The sequence below is a fragment of the Miscanthus floridulus genome, chromosome 5 (assembly GCF_019320115.1).
Source record: "Miscanthus floridulus cultivar M001 chromosome 5, ASM1932011v1, whole genome shotgun sequence".
Classification (NCBI taxonomy): domain Eukaryota; kingdom Viridiplantae; phylum Streptophyta; class Magnoliopsida; order Poales; family Poaceae; genus Miscanthus; species Miscanthus floridulus.
The window spans coordinates 137,858,142-137,878,037 of record NC_089584.1 but is presented as its reverse complement, the minus strand read 5'-3'; positions in this window follow the sequence as shown (position 1 = coordinate 137,878,037).

Genomic DNA, 19,896 nt, shown 5'->3' with positions numbered 1-19,896 from the left:
GTGTCAATTACTTGGATATTTCTAAGTTTATGTTTCATTGTATATTGAATTTCTATTTCATTGACTTTTTTTTGTAGGATGGCGTAATTCCACCTGCTCGACCCGACGTACGAGGTGACCCACCAAGGATGTCTCATAGCGGAGGGGTATGTAATAATCTATACATTTTGTTCAAATATTTGTGAGTGCACATGTGTTCGTGAAGTAACGGGAGACTATGTTTTATTCCATGCAGGACCTTCCGCTCCTTCATCCTAGAACCCACAATGAGTTCTTGGACATGCAGTACGACAACAGGTACACTCCTTTCCTGCAAAGAGCTGGCCTAGATGTCATCTCTTTTCAGGTTCATCATGGGTTGTCCAAGTTCAACTCAGCGGCCATAATTGCGTTGGTTGACAGGTATTATCTTCAATCATTGCCTCTATTCATGTCCATTTGTTCATGCGCTTGCCTTTTTGACATGTAATCTTGCTTTGTCTAAAATGTAGGTGGCGGCCAGAGACTCACAGCTTTCACTTGCCTTTCGAAGAGATGACAGTCACGCTCTAGGACTGTCAGAAGATGCTAGGTCTAAGGATTCATGGCAACACAATGACTGGGCAGTGTAGGTCAGAAGGTTGGAGAGCACGAGTAGAGGCCTTCCTTGGGCGTGAGGTTGGCGAGCAAGGGGCTCGCACTTCTGGACTTCTAATCTCCTGGCTCCGGCAAGAGTTCGCACAGTAGGGTTGTGCTAGAACAGGAGCTGTAGTTAACAAGGTCCTTAGGGTGTGAAAAGCGGCTTCACACTCCAGCGTCCAATTGAACTTTTTGTCCTTCTGGAGTAGTCTGGTTATGGGCTTAGCTATCTTTGAGAAATCAGGAATGAAACAACTATAGTAGCCTGCTAGGCCTAGAAAACTCCGAACTTCATGAATCGAAGTCGAGGCCTTCCAATCCATGACCTCTTGTACTTTAGATGGGTCTACAAAAATTCCATCTTTAGATAAGATGTGACCTAAGAAGGGTACTTTGCTCAACTAGAATTCACACTTGCTGAATTTGGCATATAACTTATATTCCCTCAATCTGGACAAAACAACTCTCAGATGCTCTGCATGGTCTGCCTCATTCTCCGAGTAAATCAAGATATCATCGATAAACACAATCACGAACTTATCAAGCTCAGGCATGAATACTGAATTCATCAAGTACATGAAGTAGGTAGGAGCATTTGTCAGTCCAAAAGACAGGACCAAATACTCGTACGAGCCGTACCTAGTGGAGAAAGCTGTTTTAGGTATATCCTCTGGCCTAATCTTAATCTAATGATAGCCGGACCTCAAATCAATCTTAGAGAATACATTTGCATTTGACAACTGATCGAACAAGATATCGATACAGGGCAAAGGATACTTATTCTTAACGGTACTACTATAGGGAGTGGATCCTACACCTATTTGGCTGTGTTCTCTTCCCCGACGCCATGGGTGACACTACCTCATGGATGTGGGTCCACTGCCTAAGTGACTGGGACCAGGCGGGTCAGTACAGCTGGGGCTCTACAGTGTTGGGTTTTCTTTACCGATAGCTTTGCGAGGCGTGTCGTCGGACTTCGTCCACAGCGTCACTTGGTGGATGTATGAACCTACTCTAGTTGTGGATATGGGCTCGTCTACTAGTTGGCCATCCTGAGGTTCTGGCTCATCGTGAGTGGTTCCCAGGTCAGCCTCCACGTCGGCAGTCGACGTGGGCGTACCTTTGGGACCAGGTTAGGGTTCCGCATGCGAGGTTATAATGGGCGTACATTAAGTTCATGAACGAGCTAGACACGCTCACGACGTCTAGTGTAAGTAAATTTTATTTCCCATACTGGTTTGAAATGGTTTAGTATAGCATCTAACATCTTGTCTGGACATGTTGTAGGTGTCGTGGGAGCCGTACGATAGAGAGATGGCACTTCCTTTTTAGTTGAGCAACATGTGTGGGTGCGACGACGACTTCTATAGGATAAGATGCCCTCTAATCTGTTTCTATGCTGTCGAGTTTCACCTGCCAGATAGAGTTCCACGCCAATTTGGAGTGAGACAGCTTTGGCCAACGACAATTGCTATTACTATTACTATTTGTTTCTGCAATATGTTCCACTTGTATACAACTTACATGACATACTTATTGTAGTCTTCCTTGGCCAAAGAAAACTGTGGGTTCACTAGGTGGGTCGATCCTCGACCGATTTATCCGTATGCGGAGTATATCTACTACCTGCAGGACCGTATCTTCGACCTAGAAAGGGAGGTTAGCAGCGGTTATAAGGACGACGAACAGGACGACAACAACAATGATGCCTGATTCATAGGAGGCACTCTGCAATGATCCATATTGCACCTGCCCTAACCACAAGAACAAGGGGCCTCCGCCGTCACCCCCGCCGCCACCACCACCAACAATGGAGGCTACATGTGAAGAAGGTGCAACATAATTTGATATGTGGCCACACTACTAGGACGACCATATCTTATTCACATGGACACATCCATGTGTTTTGATGTTTGGTTTAATTACCTAAGGCATGTTAGGTTTAGTCGAAGGAACTCTGTACCCTAGATCGGTACATGTTCTCACATGCCACTTCATGTGTTTTGTGTGTTGAATTATATAATGCCCTACTTCGTTAGGTTTTGTTTGCAGCACGTGATCACATTTCACTACGTCCTCAATATTATACTGAAGATTATGACCACAAATAATGAAAACAATTACATAATGAAAAGTTCGATATTATGCCATATTAAACAACACAATAATACTAGAAGTACGTATCGACAGTAGACAACATTGTTCATGAATAAACCATAGAACTAGCAAGTTATGGAGACTACTGAGTGCAATGAGGCTACTTTTTCTTCTTCAGGGCATTGGGATTCTCCTCCATCGCTGCTTTCACTCGGCGTGCACGCTCAAGCTTCTTCTCCCTCTCCTCCCTGTACGCAGCAACATGTCTCATTTCTTCCTATTCCTTGTGCTCCTTTTTTGCAGCCTCCTCTGTGTGTCTCTTCTCCATCATCTCCTTGTCCTCTGCCTCCCACCGCAACAGTTTTTACATCCATTCCTTGTCTTTAGGCTTGATCTCAGTGTCGATCCACTGCTCAAAATCACAGAGCGGTGGAGGGGTCTGCAAAAAATGCAATTGTTACAAAATAAAAAAAAAATCATGCAAGATGTCATATGACACAAACATCAATTCCTCACCATCTTGTTAATGCGGCGCTGACGAAGTGTAGGCTCAAACGCAAAATTGGAACACATCCAATACCTCTGCCTATACGTGTCCTCTTCATCGGACTTGGCTACCTTGCAAGGATCGCCGCAAAAACACATGGGCACTAGAACACCACTAGACAGAGGTAATGGGTCGAAGGTATTTTCGGTCATTCGGTCATAACTACAATTTAGTCATTTTCGTTTTAAGAACCTAAAGCAATTAACATTAAATCATACACCTAGGATTTCCTATTTGATCCACAACAATGAACCCATAACATAACAACATGCGATGATGTTACCTTGTTTGCTAGCTTTTCCACGTCTTGTCATACTACGGTTATATAATATAAATATTAAAATTACATGGCGCCGAACTCGGCGCCTGGATCTACGGCGCCAAACTGCCTGTCAAGTCACTCTCACGTCTGCGTCGAGCCCAAGACCTAGGCGCCAAAATCTATGGCGTCGAGACGTGTAAGCTTGGCGCCAGCAACGATGGCACCGAGCTTAGCGTCCAGATTTTGAAATCATACCTTCAAGGGTATATTTGTGAATTTTTTTTAAAAAAAAGGGCTAAAAAAACAAAAAAAATTTCGGGCGTGGCGTCGTGTGGCTGTGGTACCGCCCGGCCGCACGCCGGCCCGGTGCGCGGCTACTCCATGTCGCTGGGTACTTACGGTGATGATGGTGGTGGTGGTGCAATCTACTGCTAGTCCTGTGTCAATCTGCCACGCACCGTCGTGGTGGTCGGCGCGCCGATGTGATCTGTTTCCAGACGTGTGGTCGATGCCACCAGCACACTGCGGCCAGTGTCGCCGGCCGTGTGATTTTTGTTATCATCATCAGGTCAACACAACACCTGCGGCAGGCGATAACCTCGGCCGCGCCGGCCGTGTTGTTGTTGCGTTGTGTTGGTAACTAACAGTCCGAACAACTAACCGGGCGTGGCGCTAGCGGCTGGCTCCCCGGAGAGGATTAGGAGAGCCGGCCGGACTCGCGCGCGCGGCGTGGGCGTGGGCCGTGGGGCTCGTGTCGGGCGGCCGCCGCGCCGCGCGCGTGGTCCTCGCGGCCGGGGCGGGCAGCCGGACGGTACGGGGACGCGGAAAGCAAGGGGCGCCTGCCTGCCTGCGTGGGCGCGGCCGGCCGGGGGCAAAAGAGTGTGCGTGAGCGAGCGGAAAGGGATAGATAGTATGCTGCGTGAACCCAACCGCGGAGGCCGAGGGGGGGAAATTTGCGTGGTGACCGGCCTTGCTCACGCTTGACCCCCTGGATTTTACATGCATCATGCATGCTCGGTGTCGGAGGTGTCAAGCCGTCAATTTTAATTTTTCAAAACTTGGTTGAGAAAGGCCAAGAAACGACGAGACGAGACGTTACGTTGGCGGCCGAAATTAAAGAGAGTCCTCGCCTCGCTCGGGGGGGCTACTAGACGAGGCACTGACTTGTCAACGTCAGGGATTGGAGCGGTTTGGTGAGACACCGATCCTCCCATCCGCCGGCCTGCTGCGCGCCTCGCCGGGCCATGTCAGCCGGAGGAAATGCAGCGCCAGACCCGAGCCAGCCAGAGTCAGGGAAGGAGGCCCCAGCGACTCAGCTAGCTCCCTCTGCCTCCTCCATCTCCACCGTCATCCTCGGGATCCGCACCCTCGTGCTATAGCTCGATCCACTGTGCGCGGCCCTGTGCAGCCTCGCTGCAGCCTCGCTGCCTCTGCGTTAGACTAGCCAGTAGCCATAGCACGTACGTACGTAACACGAGCGTCATGTGCATGCACGCAGCTGCGCCATGTACACAGGAGATTAGCGCGCGCGTCGCCGAACGACGACGCATCGATCCATCATCCATCACGGCCCATGGGGTGAGCTTAGCCACGAGTCCCCATTTCTTGCATGGCGTTTGCGCTTTGCGTCCAAGGATTTGCTCGCCGATTGTTAGCAGTGCCACTGCAGGGGGACAGTTTTCTTGGAGTAAGGAAGAAGCGACGGTCGTCATGAATGAATGAATGAATGCAGAAAGAAGAAAAGAGAATGAAGAGAAGAGACCAAGGCCGTGCCTTTTGAATGTTACTACTCCGATAGCGAGAGCCGAGAGGGAACGAGCAGAGAAGAGAATGGGCAGAGCGCAGGCCAGGGTGGGGAGGGGCCCAAGCAAGTGCCCAACGCAATGGTGGGGCGTAGTGTACCGTGTGTACGGGCCGGGCCAGCAGCAGGCCAGGGGGACAAAACGGGGGTAAGGCAGCAGCCAGCAGGGGGCAGGGTGTGGGGCCCTGGGAGAATGACGACGGAGTTATTGCTCCCCCTGCCCGGTAGTTCGTCTGCGGGCCTGCCGCTGCCGCGCGGCGTCGTCGTCCTCGCCCCAGGCGGCCAGGCCCCGCCCAGCTGACCGATCGCCTCCCCTTGGCCTTGGGAGTGGAGATCAGAATGAATGCGCGGCATGTAGAAGCGAGCCGTCCCATCATCGCCCCGCTTGCATTGCTGGGCTCCATCTCCATCGGACGGACCCATGCGGAGCGGAGCGCAGTGCCAGCGCCGCTGCCGCGCGCATGCCCGCATGCGTCCCGGCCCGTACTTTCAGTTCCCGTGGCTGTGCGTTCCTAAGCCCGAAAGGCCCGGCCGATCGTGTCCAAACCGACCGACCGTCATGTGCGCCGTACGTGCGCGGTGGTCTCGCTCGCTCCACACTGCTCGCACGCACTCTCGTCTCTGGTCACTCCCCTTCGTCCCTTCATCCATTCACCAGATCGCTAGCGGCCTCGCGCGGCAGGTCCGGGTGATCGACGAGGTCATCGGAGTGCCTGCTGGCCGGCCGGCGGTGCGCGAGCGAGGTGAGCATGATTAAGTTGCCGACGTCTCATTCCGTGCGTGCCGGTCCTTGGACCACGGGCGCGTAAATACGCTGCCGCGCCTGCAGGCTAGCTGGGGCTACATACACCAGCAGGGGCAGAGCTGCAAAGAGAGAGCACAGCGATAGCCGATAGCATAGCATGCATACTGGTGCTAGTATACGACTGCAGGCTGACTGGAAGTGACAAGTCCTTGGAATTCTGGAACAGCGCAGCATGCGAGAGCGAATGAACGGATGAATGAACCATGAATGCATGTGTCTGTGTCGAGGGGGTGCGATAAAGTTTAGGTTGTCACAGGTGTCACGTTAAGTGTTCCATAGTAATAATAAAATAAATTATATAAGTCCTTAGGAATCTGTGAGATAAATTTATTTAGTCTAATTAATTTGTTATTAGCATATATTTACTATGGTGTCATATTGTCAAATCATAAATTAATTAGGTTTAAAAAACTCGTCTAGTAAATGGATTGCAATCTATACAGTTAGTTATATTTTTAATCTATATTTAATACCGTGTGTCTGTGTCCAAATATCGGATGCCATAAGGACCAGCCCGGCCTTTGTTGGCGCGCGCGCGCGTGCCTGCTGCAGCGACCAGTAAATGCGAGGCGAGGCCGAGCGGCAGCGGCACAGCGCACCTCGGAGTGCACGTTGACACTCCACCAGCACCAGATGACCACCACTCCCTCTCGATCGCAGTCTAGTCTCGGTGCCTCCTCGGCCTGTAGCTGCTGCAGTCCTGCTGGAGGTTGGAGCTGCAGGGTGGGAGCCTGGGAGAGGGAGTCAGGGAGAGGGTTGACCCCTCCATATATATGAATATGAATACCCGAATATTCTTAAGCCCCTCGGATGCTCGCAACAAGTGATGTATCGGTCATCAATGTTAATATGACAGATTTTTTCTTAATTCATAATAACGTTTTATTAAAGAATTTGTTTAGGTTATTATCGGGGTTGGCGGACCTCGATAAACATGCTTAAATTCGGTCTTGTTTGCAGCTCTCACTAGCAACTTTGTGTGAGTGGCAATGTTGAGTCGTTGGTGACAGCATACACTCTTCGATTGGGAGTTATGTTGGGTATATTTGGACTCATAGGGTTTAGCTGCTACGGAGTAATAATTAGTTTCTTTTGATCCAAACAGGTCCAACTATGTTAGTTGAATGTTCAAGCTAACAAATCAGCTAATAGTAGCTAATAGTTAGCTCACTCGCGCAACTCCCACCATGGGTTCAAAGGGATGCTCCCGATGTGGGCTCATCATAGGCACATCGCTTGCACCATGGGTTCGCGACGAGGAACCAGAAGAACTAGCAGCTTCGCAACCCCCACGTCGGCCACCCCGTCCTGCCTCACGTGAGTGCACTGCTGTTGGGGAAGCCATTTGTACGCACCGAGACACACTCCCAGTCACTGTGGCGATGCCACGTGAGCTAGAAACGCCTATGTGTGCGTGCCATGGACCTTAGATGCCCCTATACTTAACAAAGTTTAGAGACAGCAGAAATGCAGTTTTAAAGTTCATGGAGCTAAGACACATCCTTATAAGTTCAAGGTTCGCTAATACATTTAACTCTATCGTTAAATCGCCACTAGTGTAAGTATTATCGTAGACGGTGAAAAAGCTAGCATTAACGCAGACGGGCAGGCCGTCCGCCTCGTATACAATGCCTGCGTAAATCCTGATTTATACATGCGGACAAATGCCAGCCTTCGTTAATAAATTTAAAAAACAGCGAGGCCATCGATAGGCCCGCTTAGCCCATCCACGAGGCCCACCAAGCCCATTGACGGGTCGCCACGCTGTTCGCCACCATTGGGCTCACTCAACTTAGCTCGAGCCGCATGCCTCTCTCCACCTTGAACCTTGGCCAACCCAACATACCATTTCCCTTTCATTTTTTAATTGTGCCTACATCAAATGTCGTAACATTAGTATCTCGGTCATTTAATATTTGGTTCCATCGAACCTTTTCTTTATAAATTCATGGTTATCCATCCATACTACTTATGCGAGTAGTTTCATATTTTTTATGTTTTTTTATAATTTAAATGTATTTATGCCTATTATAGGATACTTCACATTCGAACAACATGCATTGTCAAAAATATATTTAGTTTCAAAAACTATATATGTGTGCACACAAATGTTTATAAGACCATATGCAAGTTTGGAAGGGCTAATTTAAAGGTTTTTGTTAGTTTAGAAATTATTTTAAATTTGCTCAATATTTCCACAAATTGAATAATATCCAAATTTGCTTAGAAAATGTTGAAACTATGATTTTTTTAGGGACCAAATACATTCTCGTAAAATGCCCATAAAAAGTTTCACCACAAAAATCTAATTGAGGTAGTCATATGCTTCACAAAGCACTTGTCCCTAGCCTTCCTTCAACTCAAATTTAACTTTCAAGATAACTTGTACATAAATTTACTCTTTTCACAAAATTACAAATAAGAACATATATATATGAGAACATCAATAAGCGTGACAAGAACCTCCCCATAAGGGTACCCATTTCATTCAGCACGACTGTGAAAATGAAAATGTATTTCTTATAACGTCCCTCAATTTCAGCAGGGTTGGTTGAATATTTTTTGCAAGACCATTTCTAATTGTTGCGTATATATTTTTGAAGAAAATCGTGATTGTTGGAACACAGTCCTGTCGATAACACAGCCCGTAGCCAGCGACACCCGCGCTCGGAGTCGCAGCCCACGCGCCACCGAGCCTGCTGGCCCGCTCCATGTGGCGCTGGAACCGCCGCTGGGCCGCGGTGCACCAGGCCCGGGCGTGGTTAGATCCTTGCCGCCGCCACAAGCTCGACGGAGAGACAGGGCATGGGAGGGAGAGAGCCCAAGGGAAAAGAGGTCGTGAGGAATAGAAACGACTGAATGACGCGACGGAGACTGAGGACGGACATATGTCAAGGGTCCTCAAACACTGTTGTAAGTTTACAGATTTTAAAATTTAAAATTTAAAATTATTAAAAACTCTCGGATGTTGACATGGTGTATACGAAAGTTATAGTTTTCAATAAAATCTACAACTTTGTAGATGAAAAGTATTTTATTTGAACTCATTTAGTGTCCCAAATCTACAAACTTAGAACACATATTTGGGACATTAAACAACTTCAAATAAAAAACTTTTCAACTACAAACTTTTAGATCGTATTGAGAACTATAATTTTCATATACACCATGTCAACATTGAGATTGTTGGACAATTTTGAATTTTAAAATCTGCGCACTTACAATAATATTTTGGGATCCTAAACGGGTTCAATTTAAAAACTTTTCAACTACAAAGTTGCAGATCTTGTCGAGGGCTACCATTTTGATATAAAGTTTGTCTTAATCCGAGCTCATATGAAAAAGTTATAAATTATTTTTTTAAAAGTCATCGTGACATCAGCAAAAAAAATAAAAATAAATAGACATATAACCAACTGACATGTGGGCCCCCCATGTAGGAGCCACATCAGCGCGCCACATCAGCATCGAGTGCTGGTTTGGACCCATTTAGACCTAGATGACACTTGAAGCCAAGTTCATAGACCCAGAATTGATATTTTGAAAGTAGAGGATCTAGATGGCACCCCTTGCTAACTTAAAGGACGGCCCATGAATTTTCCTCTCATCTAAATTATTGAAGCATTCTGGTAGGTTTTAATATAGAGTTAAATGCATCAGTGGTCCATCAACTTGTACTCAAGTTTTACTTAGGTCCATCAACTCTGAAAGTGGGTTTTTGGGTCTATCATCTTTGTTAGTGGCGCATTCCTAGTCCATATCGCTGTGTTCCAGTTTTTTAATCGACGTGGCTGTCCATGTGGCGTCCAGGTTGGATTTGGCAGGAGTTTTGGCGCCAGAATGGTTGGTGGAAGAATGTATTTAAGTCCTTACCTGAGTTATTAAATGGCAACCCATCCTCCGATCTCTCTTCCTCACTCTCCACCGACTGACCAAATTGTTCCCATTCTCTTTGTGTGCTTACCGTCGGCGCCATTCACCATTTCATCCACGAGTATGGAGGTTGGATCCACTGCATCGGCTTCAAATCCGCTGACATCAGATGGTATACCACTGATTATTTGCACCAATTGCAATCGGAGGCGAGTGGTACGCCGGGTTTCAATGAAACCATGGAGCAAAGGAGAGGTGTTCTTCTGTTGTCCAACCCACAAGGTCAGTGTAGATTGTGTTCCTTGTGATTTCCTTCATTTTGACTGTTTTGGCGCACTGATTTTGGATTACCATTTTTCATTGGTGATGGATCTGGTTTCCTGCAGCCCAATGGAATCGGGTGCCCTTTTTTCTACTGGAAGGATGAGTACGTTGCATATCTGGAGCAACTGAGAAGAGAAGGCGAGTTGGTTGATGATTTAGTCAATGTTAAGGACACTTGTCGGTGTTTTGGACCGGGGGGTCCTCAACCAACTAGTGAATTTGTCCTGCGTGTTCCTAATTCCAGATGGTGATGCAAAGAGACACAAGGTTTATACTGGTTCGGGCAATTCGAGCCCTACATCCAGTCTGGGAGATTGATCTTGTATTCCTTGCACCGAAGTGCTTGTAGTAGGGGGTTACAAGCTAGGTGAGAGAGGGAGCCAGTCCCAGGTCTCGGCGGGGAGTGATGCGGGCTGCTTAAGACGTTGCTCTCAAGCGGCAAGGAAGTGGCGTGTGTTATAGAATGTTGCTCTTTGTGAGAACCTGTCTCCCCATAGAAATAGCCTAAGTCCTTTCCTTTTATAGTTTGAAGGGAGAACAAGGGCAGTACATGTGCTAACTATATGGCGTCGTGCGAACAGAGGCGGCGTGTCCGAGCCCTATAGCCTGTTCCTGTGGCGGCGTAGTCATCGAAGTGGTCCGTCCTTGGAGCACTGGGGCGGCGTGCTGGTCACATCCGATCCTGTGCATCATGGGAGCTCCAGGGCTGCCTCGGACCGGGTGCGGCGGTCAGCATGCGGGTCACTGTGGATTGACTATGCGCGAGGTCGAGGCTCAGTCGGTGTCGAGGCCGCACCGCGGTGGGGGGTCTCGACAGACACGAATCCCGAGATAGCTGAGATCCTGGTGCAGAGTGCCGACGCCCGGAGAGAGCGGTTGATCTGGTGTGCTGGTTCGAAGGCGATGATGACCCAGGCTAGGCTGCCCATGTCGTGTTGTTTTCGAGGCGGGGATCGCGGGGCACAGTGTAGTGCGGGCGCTGATCATGGGCACAGCGTCAGAATACAGTGGCCGGTAATCCCCGCCGTGCCCTGTCTCAGCCAGTATGGCACTGATGCGACCTCATGTCCCATCGGCCATTCCGCAGTGTCGAGCCGTCGTCCGGCTGAGATTACGGGAGTGGTTGACATATTAATAGGACATGACGTGCTGTCGGGAAGACCGGTCGAGGCGGGGGCGACGAGCTATGGACAAGCCGACCTCGAGCGATACGGAGAATAAGGCCTCGCACGAGACGAAGATTGGGCTCCTTGCCGAGGCCTTCCGTGAGAGGCCTCGCGCGAGGCGGAAATTGCGCCAGGACACCGAGACCTCCTGTGAGAGGCCTGAGGCGATGCGGAGAGCCAGGTGGGCTCGGACGGGGCTAGTGATGAGCCCATGGCTTACCCTCTAACTTTGTCGTTGATGGGATTTAAGTGCCCCTTTTGGTGTACGCTCGGGGTACCCCTGTTTTATGGTACCCGACAGTAGCCCCCGAGCCTCAGGGGGAGTGAGTGCACTCTCCCTGAGGGTTTATCGAGACTTGGCTTGCAGTCGCTCCCGTAGGGATTGTGTTTTGCTTCTTGAGGTTTCGGTGGGTGCGCGCGAGCACACCCGCCGGGTGTAGCCCCCGAGGCCCTAGAGGAGTGGAGTTACTCCTCCAGGGGCTTTTTTCATTTTCATGTTCGAGTGAGGAGTTTTTATCGTATTTGCCGAGCCCACAAGTGTGAGTTTGGGTCGCGGGGGTCTCGGCAAGGTCACAGGAAGAGCCCCTTAGCCTCCGCACGGAGCAAGAGGTCCGTCAGGGGTTCCCCTGACTTTTTGTACGCCCCTCACGCTTCCTTTTCGCTCGGAAGGAGGGGTGGAATATGCCAGGCTACCCTCGGTGGGCATGAGCGTTGGCACTTCCGGTGAGCTGTTATCGGGTAGGTCCGAGTGGAGGCCCATGCCCCATTCGCTAGGGGACGGCTAGCAGTCCAGAGACGCACTCCAAGAGTACCAGAGGGTTTCTCTAGTGGGTGCCAAGGCCGTTCGCTGGGCCTCGGTGGCTCGGTGTCTCCCTACGGTGGGATCCCATTCGGAGACCTCCCTGCCGGTCTCGGACATGACTTAGGGCGCCCCGAGTGATTGTTTGCTTGGGCCTCGGCCATTCGTGGGCTCGCCCATAGTCATCCCTGACTCTGTTGCCCTGGCGTGGCTGTCGAAACCTCAGGGGGCCCAGCCTTAGAACCCCTAGACCATAACGGGCTCGGTGCCCTTTATCGTATTTGTAACGAAGCTTCTAGCGCGGGCTTAGGTTGCTTGTCTTTGTCTTGGGTGTAGGAGGAGCCCCCGAGCCTCCGCTCGGAGGGAGAGGGCGATCAGGGGTCCCCTGGCTTTTTTGTTCGACCCTCACATATCCTTTTTGTTCGGACGGAGGGGTTGTTTGCCGAGCCCATTCGGGTGCGAGCCTAGGCCGCTGGGTCTCGGCAAGGTTGTAGGAAGAGCCCCCTAGCCTCTACACAGAGCGAGAGGGCCGTCGGGAGTTCCCCTAGCTTTTTTGTACGCCCCTCGCGTGTGAGGGTTTGTTTGCCGAGGCCCTTTTGGGCGCGAGCCTGGGTCGCGGGGTCTCGGCAAGGTTGCAGGAAGAGCCCCCTAGCCTCTGCACGAGGCAAGAGGTCCGTCGGGGGTTCCCCTGGCTTTTTTGTATGACCCTCGCGCTTCCTTTTCGCTTGGAAGGAGGGGTGGAATGTGCCAGGCTACCCTCGGTGGGTACGAGTGTTGGCACTTCCGGTGAGCTGTTATCGGGTAAGTCCGAGTGGAGGCCCGTGCCCTGTTCGCTAGGGGACAGCTAGCGGTCCAGAGACACACTCCAAGAGTACCAGAGGGTTTCTCTAGTGGGTGCCAAGGCCGTTCGCTAGGCCTCGGTGACTCGATGCCTCCCTACAGTGGGATCCCATTCGGAGACCTCCCTGCCGGTCTCGGACACGACTTAGGGCATCCCAAGCATTTCGCTTGCTCGGGCCTCAGCCCCGTATAGGCTCGCCTGCGGTCGTCCCTAACTCTGTTGTCCTAGGGCGGCTGTCGAAACCCCTAGGGGCCCAGCCTTCGAACCCCTGGACCGTAACGGGCTCGAAGCCCGGTTCCTTCATCTGAAAGGAATATCTTCCCCATCGGCTCGGCAATGGGTGGCGCGCCTTTTGAGGCGGTTTCCTGGGGAGGTGAAACGACGCCTGCTGCCATAGTGGCCGAGCGTGACGTGGTGGATGGAACGTAAATGTTCCCGCAATTAATGAGAAAGAAGTGGGCGCTTGGGCGGTAAAATTGGATCATGGATAACCGCGCCGGATCGAGGGGAAACTTCCACGATTTCATCGCTCGTCCGTTTCGCCTTCACCCTGCATAAATACTCAAAGAGTCTCGCCCCTCCTCACCTTACCTTGCCTACGTTAGCTCTGCCTCTATCGAGCCATCGCTAGAGTAGCGGGTGCCGGGAAGAAGAAGGGAGAAGAGCGAGCCAGGGAGAAAGCGAGAAAGAGCGAGAGAGTGAGAGAGAGAGAAAAACTCACCGCCGCATCCAATCCCTCCACCGCACTCATGGCCGGCGACATCATTGTTATCAAGGCAGACCCCTAGGATCCTTCCGACGTTACCGTGGAGACGCTCCAATCGCTCGTTGACGGCGGACTCCTTCGTCCGGTGATGGACCCCAACAGGCCGGAGTGGATCGCTCCGTACGGTGAGCCAGAGCCGAGGCCTCACAACGGCTATGTCATGAGCTTCGTCTCCTTTCACGAGCGCGGCCTCGGCGTCCCGGCGGATCGGTTCATGCGGGCGCTCCCGCACTACTATGGCGTGGAGCTCCACAACTTCAACCCCAACTCCATCGCACAGGCGGCCATCTTCGTTGCTGTCTACGAGGGGTACTTGGGGATTGCTCCCCATTGGGAGTTGTGGCTCCATCTCTTCCGGGCGGGACACACCACTAAGCCGATGGGCACGTCGGGCATGAGGAAAGCGACAAGGGCCAGCGGCTACACTCTCCAAGTGCACCAGGACCGCCAGCACCTCTACATCCCAACCTAGCTCGCGTCATCCAATCGCCGATGGTACACGAGCTAGTTCTACCTTCGTAACGACGACTGAGGACTTCCCCCCTACACTGGGCGGATTGTGGGGAGCTGCCTGTAGAGGTGGAAGTACGACGTCCCGAAGGACGACCAGCCCAAGCTGTAGCCGCTTCTGGAGGGGCTAGAGAGGCTATGGGGCCATGGCCTTACCGTGGCTGTGGTCGTGGCTACCTTCCACCGCCGGAGGGTGCTGCCGCTGATGGCTCGGCGACGGCGGCTGTTCGAGATGAAGACGGGTGAGCCCATTGAGGGCATCCGGATGTCCTCCTCCGCCCTTTTCGACGAGGAAATTCTTTGTCGGGTGGGGGAGACGGTAGAGGCGAAGCTGAGGGGCGGCAACTTGACCCCCATCATGATGCGACCGTCACGGGGGTTCCTCTCGCTGTTAAGTCGTGCGCCGCTGTAGCCCCCGAGCCTCCTCTGTTTCTTCTTACTTCTTGTTCCCTTATGCGTGTTCATCGTTCCTGCAAGGGATGAGGGACATGCGCTCCTCTCCACCGCCCGTTCCTAAGGACGCGAGGCGGCGGGCGATCAACCGGGCGCATGCCAACGCGCAGAAAAAACAGAAGGATGCCAAGGCGGCGAAGCGCACAAAGAAGATCCTCGCGTGCGAGGAGCTGGACAAGCACCACCGTCAACAAAGGAAGGATGGTCTCCCATTGGAGGAATCCCCATCGCCGTCGCTGTCGATGGAGGCCTCGGACGGGGATGACGAGGGCGAGGTGGGGCGAGGTCCCCTGGACCATCTCCCTGACGTAGTGGAGGTGGTGCCCGAGGTGTTGGCAAGCAGCCCGGCACTCCCGGGAGGAGGAGGAGCGGACCCGGGGTTGGCAATTACCCGCTCCGGGGCTGAGGCTGACACTCCCAAGGCGCGGGCATTGGGCAAACACGCCGTCAGCCCGGTGGGCTCGGCGGCGGCGGTGGAACAAGTGGTGGCGGTCGCGACGCAACTGCCCCCGTAGAGGACCGAGGGGGCGCTGGGTCTGTTGAGGACCAACCGGTGCCGATGGACACGGAGGCGATGCCTCTGCCGCTGCCGCCGCCTTTGCGGATGAGGGTCGCCGTGGCAAAGCGGTTGCCGCCCCGCTCGAGGTAGGTGTATTTTTGGTGGGGTCGTAGTGCCTTCCATTCGTTCTTTTGTCTTGTACTGACCCTGTGATCATCTTGTCCTTAGCCAGAAGCGGCCAGTGGAGGTGCCTATTTTGGCGCCCCTCAAAGTGCTCTAGGTTAACCCTGGCTCCACCGCCCACTGGGTGGCGGAGGTTCAAGCCGCCCTGCATCATGGCGTGGCATCGGCGAGGGCCGACCCGAAGGAGCCGGCCACTCCAGGAGGGGCTGCCGAGGCGGCCCTAACACAGGAAGGGAAGGTAGCACCTCCGCCCCGTGATGGTGAGGCTCATGGGTTGGATGCGGCCAAGGTTCCCTTGGCCACCGAGACCACCGGGACTGAGGTCCTCGGGGTTTCGCAGGCCGGGGCGACAGAGACTGCGGCGCCCGGGACCATCGAGGCCGCTGCGGCGGGCACCGGGGCCCTCGCGACCGCCGAGGCCATGATAGCGGAGGCCGGAGCCCCCAAGACCACCGAGGCCATGATGGCGGAGGCCGGAGCCCCTGGGACCACCGAGGCCACGATGGCAGAGGCCGGAGCCCCCGAGACCACCGACGCTGACGCGATCGTGGCGGGGCTGCCAGCCTAGGAAATGGAGATGAAGGCGACGAAGGCCTTGGTGGCACCCTTGGTTCAGGGCCCGCCGCCATTGCGAGAGAGCGCCCGAGAGGTGGAGATTCTTCCGATCTCCTCTGACGATACTTTCGGAGCGCAAGGGATGGCCGGCGCCGAGGCAGTCGGTGTCGTGGAACAGCCGATTCCAACTCCGGGCGAGGGAAGCTCAGCCCTCGCGCGGGTGTGACCTGAACCCCACGGGTGGAACCACCCGCATGTCCTGTGGCAAAGCCGGGATGATCCTGAGGCAGGGCCTCTGTTTGCCCTAGAGGACGCAGCCGAGGGCGGTCGCTGGGACACGTTCGAGCAGTACCACCAGCTAGCGGAGCGGTCTCTACGGACGGCGCTGTCCGTGGTGGCCAACGATTTGCCCGGAGTCACCCAGGTTCGTGCTTTCTTTTCCCATGTGGTGGTCTTTTTCTGAGCTTTCTCTATAGGGATTGACCCCTATTCTGTTTCCCACAGGAGCTCGAGACCCGATCTCTTGGGAAGTCGGTCTTCCTTCGCCGGGGAGAGGGATGTCTGGGACCAGCTTCAGCGGTAGAAGGGCCTTTTTGCCGATGCCAACGAGCTCCTATCGGCGCGGAGCGTAGAGGTGGAGGACCTCCACCTTCATTGTGCCGACACGAAGGTCGAGGCGGCCACGGCCTAGGAGCAGCTCGCCCCTCTGGCGGCGTGGGTCAAGGAGTTGGAGGAGGAGCTCACCCGCGCGGCCAGTGATCGGGATGCCTTCAGGGCTCGAGCCGTAGAAGCTACGGCCTTGGCCATGGCTCTTGCTAGGCAGCTAGGGGCAGAATAGAGTGCGCACCAGCTGACAAAAGGTGCTTTGGATGAGGCCCTTGCAGTAGCTGAGGCCTCATGAACCGAGGCTGTGGTTTGGAGGGGGACGGCCGAGGGTGACTCCTAGTCCCCTCGTTTTATTTTCTTTTCCTTATGTTCATTCCCTAACTTCCTTGTGTGACATAGAGCTGGGGAGTGAAGCTTCTAGGGTGGCCGAGGCTTCTCGGGTCGAGGCCCAGCGCCTAAAGGAGAAGGCCGAGGCTTACGGGGCTGAGGCCCTGCACTAGAAGGAGAAAGCCAAGGCCTATCAGGTCGAGACCCGACGCTGGGAGCAGAAGGCCAAGGGTGAGTTCCGTAGGCTTCTGCCCCTAATTTAGGTTGTTTTTTCCCTCGCTCAACCTCATTCCGTTTTCCGTGGTGCAGAGTCAGAGGCGGAGGTTACTCGGGCAGCCGAGGCTTCCAGCGCGGTGCAGACGGTGCTCGAGACCGAGATCAGGGAGCACGAGGCGCTAAAGAGTGCCGCCTGTGCCACCTACGACGCCCTAGCAGTCGAGGGGGTTCAGTCAGGCAGCTCCCTTGGGAGCCGTCTGACTACACTGAGTGGTCAAGTGCGTGAGCGGCTCCGAGGAGCGCTGCACACGGGCGTCAAGCGCGCACTGGCCGTCATCGCCTCGCACTACATTGGTGTCGACCTTCAAGCCATCAGCGATGGCTATGTCTTGCCCGATGATGACGACGAGGCCGATGAGGTGGTGATGAAGCTATTGGAGGCGGTGGAAGGCCCTAGCACCGCGCTGGCAACGTTGTTTGAAGAGGAGGTGGTCCCTCCCCCACCGTCTGCCGATGCCGGAGGTGCTGAGCCTTGACCTAGGCCCAAGTGGCCATGTAAATAGAGTAGGAATTAGATTTGTATCGTAACGCTTGTGGCCGTCAAGGCCTTTCTTTTTAAAGTACTCGTGTTTCTTTAATCGTTTGTCTTATATTTCCGAGCCTCTGTCCTCTTGTTGTCTCCGATCTGATTTCTTTGCAAAAAACCTCTTTGGAGCCTAAGCCATCCCCTGGGCAAAAGGTGGTGAGGGAGCGCCGTAGCCCAGAGGCTTAGGCTGTCTTGTGACTCAACCAGCCTTCTGGCCCTGAGTCGGGCTTTTTGTCCTTGGGTTTTCCGCAACCGATTCGTCAGAGCGTGCTAGAGGGTTTGGCGTAGGAATTTTTTCGAAAGACGACTAAAAATGACGCGTGGGACTTTAGGGGGAATCCCCCCTCTAGCCCCTGAGGGAGATTCGGTTCTACGAAGGTAGAGCTGAGTCTCCCTTACAGTGTCATCGTATTGCCGAGACCAACGATAGGCTTGGGGAACTTCTCGAGAAATTAGAACAACTAAAAACGGGTTTCAATTGTATTCCGAGAAAAAATATATACAATGCTTGGAATTTTAAGGATAAAAGCGACGTAGCTGTTCTATGTTCCAAGCGTTGGTGAAGATTTCGCCCTTCTCGTTGGCTAGCTTGTATGTCCCGAGCTTCAGTACTTGGGTGATGATGTATGGTCCTTCCCATGGCGGGGTCAGCTTGTGGTGGCCCTTGTTGCTCTGTGCTAGCCTCAACACTAGGTCGCCTACCTTCAAGTCTCAGCCTCAGACACGCCAGGCCTGATAGCGCTGTAGGGTCTGCTAGTATTTAGCCGAGTGCAATAGCGCGACATCTTAGGCTTCTTCCAGTTGGTCGAGGGCGTCCTCTCGGGTGGTGTGGTTACTTTGTTTGTTGTAGGCTTTTAGCCTTGGGGAACCATATTCCAAGTCAGTGGGGAGGATGGCCTCGGCCCCATAGACCAGGAAGAAAGGCGTGAACCCTGTGGCTCGGCTTGGAGTGTTCCTCAGGCTCCAGATGACCGATGGGAGTTCGGCGAGCCATTTCTTGCCAAACTTCTTCAACCGGTTGTAAATTCTTGGCTTGAGGCCTTGTAGGATCATGCCGTTGGCACGTTCTACTTGGTCGTTGGTCCTTGGGTGTCCTATGGCCGACCAGGGCACACGGATGTGGTGGTCGTCGCAAAACATCAAGAACTTTTTGCCGGTGAACTGTGTCCCGTTGTCGGTGATGATGGTGTTAGGAACCCCAAACCTGTGGATAATGTCAGTGAAGAACAACACTGCTTGCTTGGATTTGATTCGATTGATCGGACGAGCCTCGATCCATTTGGAGAACTCGTCGATTGATACCAGTAGATGGGTGTAGCCCCCGGGGGCCTTTTGTAGAGGCCCGACCATGTCGAGCCCCCATACGGCGAACGGCCACGTGATGGGGATGGTTTGGTGGGCCAGGGCTAGGAGATGTGTTTGTCGAGCATAGTACTGACATCCTTCGCAGGAGCGTACTAGCTTGGTGGCATCGGCGACCGCCGTCGGCCAGTAAAACCCTTGGCGGAAAGCATTTCCTACGAGCGTCCGAGGCGCCGCATGGTGCCCGCAGGCCCCTCCGTGTAAGTCCCAAAGCAGGGCTCGGCCTGCCTCGGCAGTGATACATTGTTGGAGGACACCGGAGGGACTTTGCCTGTACAATTCATCATTACAGAGGATGTAAGTCTTGGCTCGGCGCGCAAGCCATCGGGCTTCGGTCCTGTCACTAGGAAGCTCCCCCCGATCAAGCCAATCGAGGAACGGGATTCGCCAATCCGTGTCCTGGTCAGTCTACGGAGGCTCGGTGTTGACTTCCATGACCTCGGGCTTGGTCAAGGGGGTCTCGGCAGTAGAGGGGGCGTCGAGCCCCGCCGTGGATTCCACAGGTGGGCCCTCCTCCGTTACCAAGGTGTAGTCAATGGAAGGTTTGTGAAGGTCCCTGGCAAAGATGTTTAGGGGGACCGGAGCCCATGCTGAGGCCATCTTTGCTAGTTCGTCAGCGGCCTCGTTGTACTTCCACGTGATGTGGTTTAGTTTGAGACCGTCAAACTTGTCTTCTAGGCGATGTACCAACTTGTAGTAA